Here is a 13,730-nt window from a genome sequence, read left to right as displayed (position 1 = left end):
TTTTTTCACTCATGACATTGATTGACGTACCTCCATCAATGTATGCATTAGAAATTGTTTGCTCCTCAATGATGACATCAATCACAGGCACATCATCTCCTATATCAATATCCACCTTTTGAGCCATAGGAGTCCCATTATCCCTCTTCTTCTTTTTCTTAGATTTCCTTCTGCTAGCCAGCTTACCCCATTCTTTTCTGAGCTTTGGAGAGAGTGCCAAAAGCTGCCCAAATGTGATTTGTGTCGTTTTCTTCCTAAGATCTGTTAAGAGGTCATAACTAAGAGATCCTTGTCCAAGAGAAAAGTGAGATTGACCAATTTTTCTTGTAGATGACTTCTTCTTCTTCTTATTTTTCTCCTCTTCTTCAGATTTATCTTCTTATTCTTCTTTTTCTTGGCTCCTAGTTTTACGACCCCTTTTTTGCCATTAATGGTATCAATGTTTCCTCTTCTTCTTCTGAGCATGTTTCCTCTAAAAGTGCTTAACTTTTATCCTCTCTTTTTCTCAATTTTGGACACTCAGTGCGATAGTGCTTCTTCTCTTGATATTCATAGCATGTGACACTAGGTCTATCCTCAACTCGTGGAACTCTAGGTGGCCTTGCATTGACTAAGTGTAACTTCAAATCAGCAAATTCTGTCATAAGTTGTGCAATGTTATGATCCAAGGATGAATCTTGTACTTGGGATGTTGAGGCTGTCTCTACTCGTGGTGGGGTCGGCACACTCGGAGAAGATTGGAATGTGGACTCAATATGAAGAGTGGCCCCCTTCTTCAAAGCAATACGAAGAGCCTCTTTAAAATTAGTGGGATCTTTGCTAAGAACTTTCCATGCAAGCAAGGATCCAAAGCCATGATAAACTTGCTCATCTTAAGGTGCTCTATTGCTAAAGAACTCTTTGAATCCTCCATAGAAGGTGAAAAGGAAGAAGCAACAACATGTAAAGCAGCTTGTTGATATTTGATGAACAAGGCTTCATACCTCACTGAAAAGGTAGAAACTAAATTTCCTTCCTTTTGGAAAATCTGATCCAATTGCAATAGTAAAGCATTTGGTGACTCCACTGTTCCAGATGTCTCCTTCATTGCTTTGGTCAACCTTTCCCAATCATTCTTGGAGTCCTCTGGCAAAGCCTAATGCCAAGTTAAGACCACACCCTTCAAGAAAACTGGAAGTATTTCTGCCCTTTCCTTCATAGACCAACCTGTCAAGCGACATGCTCGGTTAAACTCTCGGAGATAACTCCCCGGGTCTTCTCTTTCCGATCCTTGGAACATCGGAATGTTGAACATCTTGCACCAAAAGATGAGTAGCAACAAGGGAAATTTACTTATTTCAAAATAACTTTTCTTTAATCATGCGGGACCTTGAGATTAAAATAGAATAATTCTAAGTAAAATCTACCCGTCAACTCCACCAAAAGATGTGACACAAAGTTAGAGTTTTGACTTCGTTTACTTCTTAGAATCAAAACACACTTGTATGAAACCTCACAGTCTCCTCACCTCCCTTTCTCTCCCTAGGTTAAGATAAAGATAAACAGATCAAAGGTGAGATCATAATTCATGAAAGAAAAGATGAAAGGCTCAAGAGAAGCAAGAATTTCTGCCAGTCTTGTAGCTCCAAACAAGAGGGCAATTCTTTGTTGGAAGAAAATCTTCCGACTCAGGATTATGTGAACGGAAACATACGGGGAATGTTGGTAAGATTCATCCGTTCGAATTGGGCGATTTGGACGGAACATCTTAAAGTAAAAGAATATAGCAATCATTTATAAGAGGATAAGACACATGGGATTTGCTCTTTGATAAGAGATTAAGAGGAATTAATCATTATTAAGAAAAAATAATGACCAAAAATCTATAAAAACAGAGATACACAGAGAATTGCAGTTTTAAATTCATATAGACTGTACAAAAGAGGATTACATAGGTACGTAGAGCTTGAAGAGAGCCTCGCGCCTGTATAAAAACTTTGGAAAACAGGCAACCGAACGAAAAGTTATGAGCATTTTACTACAAGACTATAAAACTGTTAAAATTCGCCTAAAAGTTAGCAACTTTGGGAGAAATTTTGATCATCAATGAAGTAAAGGATTAAGAAATTAGTTACATGAGTGGAAAGAGCATATAAAGAGCTTCCTAGCCATATGATCAATTTTAGAAACCAATACCCGAGTGATGAGTAATTACCGGTTGAAATTTGAGTATTAGACCACAAAAACTGCACTTCCCCCTCTTTGCATGAAACCTCAATTTTCACATAGTCCTTCCCTTTCATCTCCTTCATGATTCAAGCTAGATGGTAAGGGTTAACATTGCTCAGCGGACAATCGTAAAGATTTACCTATGGTCCCCAAAGTCTTTCCACATGCTCATTACCGCTAAAACCATTGGTATCTCCAAAGGAGAGCGGCAATAAGGCAAGGGCTATCTTGAGAAGTCACAGGCCCACTAAGATAATAACTCCTTATCCCACTTATCATGAATCATCAAAAAGGTCCAAAATTGGGTTAAGCATGAGGAGCTAATGTTAAATGAGACATCCATATGTAGAGAGAGTGTTTGAATAAAGATTTGAAGATAAGAGAATGGCAATGACACAAAATGCTCAATTGAGGAGGCTTCATTCATTAATTTGAAAGGGAGAGGAGGGCTCCTTTTATAGGTGGAGAATCCTCTCTTCTATTGTTACAAATTACAACATAAAAATCTTAAACCCTTCAGTTGACTGGTAGATGTCACCATCAATTGTCCTCTTAGGCTAAGTCTTCTATTGATTATTAAATTGAAGACTTTTTGACTTTGAAAGTGTGATGAGATAATAGCGAAGTCTAAGTGGCATGTAGGTGGAGATCTCACTTACACATAGCGGAATTCTCCTCTTCCATGTAGGCATTCTAGAAGAATCTTTCCCAATTATGCATCTACACACACTCCTCCACATGCCTTCCACACTCCCGAACTTGTAGCCTTATGGTGAATACTATATTAATAATACAATTAAAATCCATGTGAGCATGAAGGTCCACTTTTATTTTCCACATCACTAGGCTATCTACCATACCAAAGTATTTATCAAGTATACTTGTGGCATTTACAATGTGTGCACCCTAAATCAAGTAAGACCATTATATTTGAAGATAGAATGCTGTTATCAGGGTAGCGGCCAAGCCGCCGCATCACCACGTCGTTATTCCATTGTGGGCGCCGCAATCTTCTTGGACAAGCTTTCCACCTTATTACCATTGAGAAAACATCAAAATATGTACAAAATTGAAAATGAAAGATATCAGTTTTTCATGTCACAGTACCCTGAACAAGATTATTGAAGATTGAAGGAGATCGTGGAGTGTGTGTGGACATCATTATGATCATGAAGAGTTTCTTCTTCCCCATCAACATCTTCTCCAAGTTGCTTTTCAGATGTACGGTCAGTCCTAGACTTGTATGGGCATATGCATGGGCGATACAGACGCATGTACGGACAAAATTTCAGAAACCCTAAAAATTTCAGAAACCCTGGATTTGGATTTGGAGTTGGATATTTGGATTTGGTACTAGCCCGGTGAGAGATACTTGTGGGTCATCCCCGTGGTGTGCTCAACATCAGAGATCTTGTACGTCGACATCGACTTGGATATTCTCCATTGGCATATTTATTTGTTTTGTATTCATTGATTGTATTGATCCTAGCCAGCGTGCCTGTGGATTGTTCCTGAATAAATTCCTGAAAGGGGATGGGGCGTGTTCCCTGCTCAATGTGGTGTACTGTGTAAGATCCCCATTCCCTTTTCTCTCTCCCCTCTCTTTATATTTTTATCTCTTGGACACGTGGTTGAGTCTGTCATTGCACGCCCCGCCACCTGAATCCGCTTGCTTTCCCTAATGCTGGGGCTTCCCTAACCTTGCTAGATTATTTTGTATCCTCAAGGGCCAAGGGTTAGTGCTAGGTACATAAGATTCCTCCCAACTTAGGACATTTCCACTCTTAGAAATAAATGAAGAAGAATCCAACTACCCTCATCAACTGTCTCTGTCTATCATATCCACATAGCCATGTATCAAGAAACCAGCTCAACTGAAGCTGCTGTTTCTCTAGCATATGACCGTGGGAACAAGAACTTTCTTGGGTCCCTGAAGAATATAAACCATCCTTCATTCCTCCAATTCCTCATGAAATTGGAAACTTGAAATTGTCGAGATGAATATTTGCTCTAGTTGTAACATAATACCCATCCTTTTCAGGATTCGGTAAATCCTCGTACCTAGGGGATCATACCTCCCTCTCAGAGACTCCTAGAACTATCAAGCACCACAAGTGTGACTCCTTCAAGCCATCAAATTTTGAGGGAATCTAGGTTTTAACCGAACTCCTACCAAACATATTCTAGCTATTGCCTGAACCATGTGAAGTAGTGTCATAGGTGAACTTGACCATAGGGATGTACCTCTCCCTATAAAATGGTCATGTGGAGCCGTATGCACAAAGCATAACCTCCAAAACTTGATCCCACCCTCTCCGCCTGCCATCAGACTAAGTATGTTCGGAAAAAGCAAAAGTCCGTTGAATCTCCGGATTACTTGCTTTAGGAGTGTCGCGACATAAGAATCCCTGACACCAACTCTCTCTCTTCTTCTCTCTCCTCTGTCTTAATCATTGTTTAATTAGCATCTTGTTCTTAAGCAGGCTTAGGGCTGTGGATGAACACGACAAGGCTTCCGAGCATGCAACATTGTTCATCCTTAAAGGCTGAGTCCCTAGGATCAAACAATGCTGTGATCAACCGACCGTCGGGCTAGAGAACCACAACTTAACTTAGCAAAGAAAACATTTGCGAAACCTTGCATGCGGCACTGATGCTTTCTAAACTAGTGTCCCCCAAATACCTAAGTTAATCGTTATTTTGGAATATAGTGCTGGATACACCTCTACCTATGGTGATTTATCAATTGTATTTAAGGTTATTTTTATCATTTACACAACTAACATTAGATGAAAGGGTACCAACACAGTTAAAACACTTCACTACCAAATATACATTATATTACGAAGTTGTGCTAAGTTACAAAAATAAAGGGTGGGACCACAAAATCACCTTTTAAAATACTGGAGTATCTTCCATTACAAAGGCCAAAACATGACCCATGGACGCATAACTATGAATATATATTAGTAATTGAGACACACTTCTGTCCAGATTCACACGATACACGTGATCATTGGGTTGCATCTTCACTCTTAGCTTTTGCACAAGTTTGGCATTAATAAAGTTGTGAGTGCTACTAGGGTCCAAAAGGATGTGCACAATCTTTCCTAACACCGACTCATACATACGTTCCAAAGATTGCCATGCATAAAACACATTCCATGCAGCACTTACCTAAAACCATAATATCTATAGAAGAACCTGAGGGTTACTTGTTACTTCGGTCAAATGAGCTGCCTTGGTCTTTGCCTTTTGACAACTCGCCTTCATATGGCCCTTCAAGCCGCAAGAGAAACACCTGCCCTCCCTAATGTTCTGGAGGAATTGCTGATGCTTCTGATCCTTCTTCGGATTGGGTTCACCCGAAGACTGGGTTTGGTCCTGTGAAGCCTTCTTAGACTTAAACATTCGTTTATGTCTGTAAGTATAAAGCCCCCATAGGACCACCTAATACACAAGTTAAATACACAAGGTTAGTATATATAGAAGCGTGCATGTAAACTCACCTCCCAACTATAGATTGCATCAAGAGTCACCCCCGAGCTAGGGGCTAGGGTTCCAAGCCCCACAGGCCATGCCAGTTAGCCCTGGCGTCCCATACCACCAGAGGATGTCCCAAGGGCATGCCTGTGTAAACCGGCATGTCCATGGCAGGAGTCTGGTCTAGGTACCAACCAAGAGCCAACACAATGGTTGAATGAATAACAATAACCTAGAAGTTGCTTATATAGTAACTATTGCCGCTATAAATAACAGTTCAGCTATAAATAGCCAATAACAATGGTTTATCAATAATGATGAACCCTAGTCACCTATAACCTGCATGTGGCCTTGCCCTAATCTCAGGGCTCCCCAACCTTGACCATATTAGGTCCTAATCTCGAGGATTAATGCTAGGTACATAACATACTTTCCCTCCTAAGACCTTTGCTCTCTAGGAAACAAAATCAAGGAATCTCCATTCTAAACTAGCAACTCTCTCCCAAGTCGAGTCCTCCACCGCCTTGTCTTTCCACTTGATCTTATACTCAGGGATCAACTTATTCCTAAGCTTCCTCTCCCTAAAATCTAGTATAAGCTCTAGCTCACGTGGAACAAAGGACAAGTCTTCAATCTCTACCAGCTCCTGAGGTGTAACTACGTTATCCTCAGCTCCTAGTTGCTCCTTGAGTCTACTCACATGGAAAAGTGAATGAACTTTTACATTAGCAGGCAATTCTAATTTATAAGCCACCTCACCAATCCTTCTGAGGATTTGATGAGGTCCATAGTACCTAGGGGACGACTGCCCAACCTTCCCCATTTGCAATGTCTCAGAAATCTTGGGTATCATAGATAAACAAGCATTCCCTTGGAAAACTCCCTTGACAAACGCTTTCTATCAGCCTAAAACTGTTCTCTATCTTGAGGACTCTTGATTGCACTGACTAGCATCACTTGGATATCTGCTAAGAAATCTCTAGCCGCATCAATCATTATACCCTTAATTCATGATACAATTATCGGAGATCTAGGCTGGGAATCGTACATCAGAATAAACGGACTGTAACCAGTATAGCTGAATGCTTAGCACTTTTGTAGGCAAACTCGACCATTGATGTATCGCTCCCAATCAGATGGTTGCGTGGAGACGTATGCACGAAGCATATCCTCTAGAACCTGATTCATCCTCTCCGTATGCTCATCGACGGACTAATGATGATCGGAGGAACTCATTCTCAACATAGTCTCCAATTTCTTGAAAACTAGCTGCTAGAATTGTCTAGAAAACTTTGAGTCCCTGTCACTCACTATGTCACAAGGCAACCTATATAATTTGAACAATTGCTCAACAAACTGATGAGCCAAATCAATTGTTGAAGGAATGCACATCGGAAGATGGGAAAGTGGAAACATAGGAGAGAGAGAGAGAGAGAGAGAGAGAGAGAGAGAGAGAGAGAGAGAGAGAGAGAAACACAGGTATATATCTGCGCTCAATATCTTCAAACAAGAAACACATGCTGGTACAAGTCTCGAGCAGGAGGGAAAGATAACCTCGTATGTGATGGACTGCAGCAAGCCAATATGCAGAGGCACTAAGGCATGCAAGAGGCACAGAGCAATGAATGTGAGGGAGGGAAGGCCCGGCTATATATAAGGCAGCCAACCAACTCCTCACGAACTAGGAATAAAACCTAATGACTCCATAAAATAGAGAAAAAGTGGGAGTATGATGTGAGGGGTGACCAACCCCTCTAGCTAACATGGTCAGCCCTAAACGCTAAAATAGGACACCACAAAGGAAGCCAGCAGCAAGGGGATGTCTAACACCCTCTCTCATCTGCTGCTTCTGGATGCTCCCTACTGATAGCAGCATTTGCCATTCAGTTCCCGCAGTGAAGAAGTCTTTGGCTCAAAGGATTCAACTCCTGCAGTTGACCTGAGTCCCAACAGAAGAAGTCAGAAGGGGGAAATGGTTTCAGTGGAGGAGGATTAGCAGAGGAGTTGAAAGGTTGCCAAGTGTACCACACATCAATAGTTTAGTAGAGGGGAATGTCACGTGCACACCCATTAGGTGTTCAAGTCACATGGCATTCTTAGCATCCATAAACATTAATCGGATAGCATTCATGATCATCAAGTATTAAGCAGAGCATTAAGCAGGACATTCAAGCACTAATCCATTGCATCACAACATTTACAGTAGGTGTATGGTACTGTTTTAGCCCCAACAGCAGCACCTAAGGCATCATGAGCATTTAGGGCATTTAAAATATTAAGTCGTGGATTGTGGTTAGCAATCGATAGCATTTATTGTAGTCGTGGAGTCCCAGACGTCTGGCCGACTGCAGTCAGCAGCCCGACCATAATCACAATGCAGTATATATAGAAACACATCATTCCTTCATCTCATATCAGGCCTTCTCTCAGCGTTTCCTTCCTAGGGAGCAAGGGGATTCAACAATTCAGCATATTCAGCACACAACATACATTCAGCAATTCAGATCAGTCATCTCTTGCCTCCTACATAGAGGAAAGCCAACATTCCAAGGGTGGATCTCAGCATTGGAGAAGGGAACAATCATTCATCATCAGCACTCCTGAGATAGATACTCATCTAGGACAAGCATAGATCTATTTAGAGATCTTCATTGTAACTCATCGCATTGCATTTAATATAGCTGCATCGCATTGCATTGACACCATTGTCTATTTCTTAAGCATAATTAAGTGAAGTTTAGTTAAGCCTAAAGTTGTTTTACTATGGTCAATCTCCCGTATGTCACATCTAGGGCCAAAAAGCAAGGCCCTAAAGCTGGAAAAGCAAAGCACAAAAGAACTTATGAAATGCTGGCCATATTTGAATAATATTTTTTTGTATAAAGTAAAAAGTGAAAAAGAGCAAAAGCAAAGTAAAAAAAAGTAAAGAAAAAGCATGGATAGTTTTTGGGCGAAAAGCAAGACCCCCCCCAAGTATAAATTAAGCGTGAACCTCTCTTGATCCTCATCATCGTTGAAGTGTGAAGATTATCATCATCGTATTGCTGATTGGGCCGCCACCGCCTTCGGTTCAGCGTCGTACGCCACCGTCCTACGCCACCGTCCTACTACCGTACCGTACTAGTGCTGACTGTCTGCACTGAACCGACTGATAGTGCGCGTATTGTTGCTGTCAACGCCAACTGCCATGCTGCCACGTGGACTTGTCTTGATCCATACGCCCTTGTACGGTCTTTTGTGGGCTATTGTTACTTTGGTTTGGGCGACAAAACTACAATTGATCATCATAAGCTTCGTCATCTACTCTTATCACTTGTACCTCGTTTACAGCTTGGGGTAAGTTAGATTGGTACTAGCCCGGTGAGAGATCTTGTGGGCCATCCCCATGCTGTGCTTGGCATTAGGATCTCATCCCTTGACATCGACTTTGACATTGGTTTCTACATCGTCATATTTGTTTGCTTTTGTATTCATTGATGTATTGATCTTTGCTTGTGAGCCCATGGATTGTTCTTGAATAAATTCCTGAAAGGGGGCAAGGCTTGTTCCCGTTCAGTGCGTGTCTTGTGCAAAGTTCTCTAAACCCACAACATAAAGAGAAGACATCTTCATGGGTGGAGGTGATCACAGAGACACAAAAGAAGATGGACGAGGCGGAGAAATGGATCGAGGTCGCCAAGAAAGGGAAAGGTAAAGAATCGCCATCCATCCCCACTCCCACCATCATCAACATGACCCTTGAAGAGGAGCAAATGAGGAAGACCCGGGCCTTACATGTACAAGTGTCCGATCTAAAAGACCGTGATGATGCGGAAGGGGAAACCAAGGAGCTCTTTTCTATGATGGGCATTGAAGCCACGCACACAAAGGCATGGAGAGTGGGAAAGAAGAGAGAAGGTAGTGGCAAATCTTCTAAGGAGAGAGCACTTATCATTCGTTTCCCCTCCATGGAAGCGAAGAAGGACTTCTTGAAGAGACGTCCTACACTCAAGAAGACGGGGATATTTCTTGGAGATGACCTCACACTCTCGCAACTTGCCCACATGAAAGAAGTTATGCCCGAGATAAGGGCAGCTCGAGAGAAAGGGAAAGTGGCCTTCTATAGAGATGGTAGACTGGTGATTATGGAGAGGGGCTCTTCATGACGGCGCGACACCTATGGGACTACACTCAAAGTTGCTACTTGGAATTGTAATGGATCTCTATGCCTTGATGTAGGGGCTTGTGATTATGGAGAGGCGCTCTTCATGACGACGCGAGACCTATGGGACTACACTCAAAGTTGCTACTTGGAATTGTAATGGATCTGTACGCCTTGATGTAGGGGCTTTTGAGGATAGTTTCACTGGGAGGGACATCATCTTCTACTGTGAGACACATCAGGCTCCTGGACAGTCCATGCCACATGTTAGTGGATACCGATGGGAGACAGCTTGTAGACAGGAGACTCGTTCAGAGCATAGAGGACGGGGCTTAGGAGGAGTGGCAGTATTGTTTAGAGAGGAGCTGCAGCCACTGATACATATAGTCCGTAGAGATGAGCAAGCTAGGTACATGTGGGTTAGACTGAGGGCAGAGACGGGCAGATATCTCTACATTGCTATATGCTATGCTATTTTGCTCCTAGTACATCAGTGTATGCATCACCTAGTGGGCAGTCTCCCTTTTCTATTTTGGATGATGACATTTGGGAGTTCTCCCGGGAGACTTCAATGCCAGGACCGCCCATAACCAGACATTATTTTATGATACCTCAGAGATGTTGAGGGAGCTTGATGTTAGGGATATGGGCCTATCTAGACTCTCACAAGATGAGGAACATACTGTGTATGGGCGGTATTTGATAGACATGGGGACTGCACATGGATGGCCATCCTGAATGGCCTACAGAGATTCCCGACAGCGGGCGGTTTCACTAGCTTTCCACATCGGCATGGTGCTAGTACAGTGGACTATGTTATGGCTCAGCCCAGTCTCATTCCCTCTTTTCAGGTTTTTATGGTAGGCACTAGGCCGGTTGGAGTAGCAGTGGATCATGCTATCTTGTCCTTCACTCTCACATTTCAGTTCAGCACAGCTCCATTGGGACAGGTCTCCACACACACTCGTTATACCTTTACGAGGGAGACTGACACCGTGTACACGGATGAGATATATAGATGCTTATGTGCCGACGAGTCGGGACGGCCATTAGCTGAGCTCACTCAGATATTGATAGAGACGCTTCATGCTGCAGCATCAGAGGCATATCCCCATAGTCAGCCTACACGGAGACGATCTGGAACATGCCCCAGAACAGCTGGTATGATGAGGAGTGCAGAGAGATGAGGTTACAGAGAGAGGTGCTCATGGGTGTTACCACTAACAGACAATCACGGATTACCTTCCGGCGCCTAGTGCGACGGAAGAAGAGGGCCTATCTTGCTCAGTTAGAGAGGGATTCGTATCAGTTATTTATGAGTCAGGACTCAGGCGAGGCATGGAGACTATTCCATGAGCATTCACCATCACCAGCCACTACCTCCACAGAGATTTGGGGTGAGTATGTAGCATCCCTGTATACAGCACCAGGACAGCCGCCCCTGCCAGACCCATCGGAGCCATGCCCAGAGACATGTGCTTTCTTTATTGCTGAGATGGTAAGGAAAGCTATTGATAGGATGAGGACTGGGAGAGCATATGATCATGATGGTGTGGTAGCAGAGCACTTTATTCATGCCAGAGATATGCTTGCAGAGCTTATTGCTATGATGTTTAACTGAGCCATGTGTGAGGGTTTTCCTGAGACTTGGAATATGTCCACGTGCCTATCTTCAAGTCAGGGGATCCCATGCTTCCTGGGAACTATCGTACTATCATGATTGGTCACACATTGGCTAGATTATATGCATCTATTCTTGAGCAGGAGTTGAGTAGATGGGCAGAGAGAGAGGGCATACGTGCATCAGGGCAGGCAGGGTTCAAGAGAGGTTTCTCCACTCTTGACCATATCTTGACACTCAGAGCTATTATTGAGGAGGGCATATTATATGGTAGGAGGATTTATTGTTGCTTTGTGGATTTCCGCAAAGCTTTTGACACAGTACCGAGAGCCAGACTGATGCACACACTATAGGAGATGGAAGTGTCCACAGAGCTGATTTGGGGAATCATGGCTTTATATAGGACAGTTGTGGCAGGTACGTACTACTTAGGGTATATCTGAGATGGTTCACTCCACTATTGGGGTGAAACAAGGCTGCCCCCTTTCTCCCACCTTATTTGGGATGTATGTGGATGAGGTTTCGGACTATGTAGAGCGGGAGGGTGACAGAGGAGCACAGCTAGCAGGGACATGGATTCCGCTGTTATTGTATGCTGATGATATTGTGCTGATCTCAGATTCTCCAGAGGGGATGCAGCGTCATTTGGATGCATTGCACACGTTTGCACAGGAGAGTGGATTGTCTGCTAACCTTGATAAAACCAAGGTGATGGTGTTTAACACCACAGCACAGTGGGTTAGGAGGTCAGTACCCAGGTAGAATTTGTCACAGCACCCCTCGCTGGGCTTACAGTGGTATCAGAGTAGGATTTCTCTCGAGGAATCTTTCTTGGGATGACAGAGCCATGTCAAGAGTAGAGGGCAACCAAGGGCCTAATGAAAGGAACAATTATGATGCCGATCTAGCACTTCAAGATGGGAACAACTATGATGGCAACCAGGGTTATGAAACCATGACGATGTTGTCAGAAGAGTACAGTGATGTTTAGCAATTCAGGCATTTGCTCAGGGATGAAGAATTGCTTGCTTGGAGAGCCAAATGGAAACATGACAATAGAAGGGCTCAAATGTTTGAAGACTTCATCAAGGACAGAGCCAATGATGCCTATCTTTGTGCCAAAGATATCACCGTTTGCGGAAGGATATGGAGTCACCAGGTTTGCTTCATGTGGAGGAGACAGGGAGGCTATTCCTAGATCTGCTCTCTCAGATGCAGCCTCTTAGGGACGAGCAAGAGAAAAGAAGGCAAAGGAGCCCACAACAAGCGGCAAAGTGGACTTCAAGCTGGGAGAGAAGAGGGTCAAGTTCGATGCTTTCTATGATAAGCGAGATAGATAAAAAGATTTATCTTTTATTAAGCAATTTGATGCCGCTTTTGGAGAAGAGGACTTCTCCGAAAAGTCCAATCTTCGTATGGTTTGCATGCACTTGAAGGATGCCGCCTTGAATTGGTAGCTAAAGGTGGTACAGGGAGGAATTGAGCCAAAGACATGGACTGACTTCAAGGTTATATTCAATAAGAAGTTTCTACTTGCAACCTTTGAAGTGGATGTACAAAAAGAGTGGGATGAAGTAAAGCCGAAAGTTGGTGAGAAATGTGGCAAGAACTTTTCAGCTGTCTCATTCAAGTTTACTTCTTGTAATCCTATTCCACCGCTAATGGAAATGCGTAAGTTTGTGAATGGACTTCAACCTATGCTTATGCGAGCAGTGTATATGGCTGGTCCGAAATCTCTGGAGGAAGCCCAAGACAAAGCTTTGCAAGCTGAGGCTTTGCACATGCTTCGGATGGTGGGCAAGATGAAGAATGAAAACCGGGATCTACCTCAAAAGAGGAAGTTTAAAGTTGGATCCCAATCGAGAACCGAGCTTCAAGAGAAGAAGGATATGAGTGGGGACCAAACTCCTCTCTTTCGAAGAAAATTGTCCCACAAGCAACTTGCGGAATATGTCAAGGAAGGGAAGTGTGTGGACAGAAGGGACAATGGCTGCAAAATGTCCCGACAAGCCAAAGCAATAAAGCAATCTATTTCCTTGTACTTGATTTATGTCAGGGATCCTACACTCACCCTTTTGTTCTCTAGTTTTATTGGTTCAGAAAACGGATGGTTATTGGCATATGTGCATTGATTACAGGGCGCTTAACAAGATCACTGTGAAGAAGAAGTTTCCTATTCCTAGGATTGATAACATCCTAGACAGATTGGATGGAGCCAATATCTTTAGCAGGATTGACTTAAACAGTGGTTACCATTAAGTCAGGATTGTTCCAGAG

The 13,730-nt window shown here is 43.1% G+C and overlaps 1 protein-coding gene across 2 annotated transcripts in view; it reads left to right on the top strand.

Moving 5' to 3' along the window:
- LOC147634388 (glutamyl-tRNA(Gln) amidotransferase subunit C) overlaps nt 1–13,730 on the top strand; it is a 79,998-nt gene that overhangs the window by 45,691 nt on the left and 20,577 nt on the right. The window lies entirely within an intron of this gene.

This window comes from Cibotium barometz, chromosome 11 (genome assembly GCF_041138505.1).
Source record: "Cibotium barometz isolate CiBa-2024 chromosome 11, ASM4113850v1, whole genome shotgun sequence".
NCBI lineage: Eukaryota > Viridiplantae > Streptophyta > Polypodiopsida > Cyatheales > Cibotiaceae > Cibotium > Cibotium barometz.
This window is presented reverse-complemented; position numbering and strand designations above follow the sequence as displayed.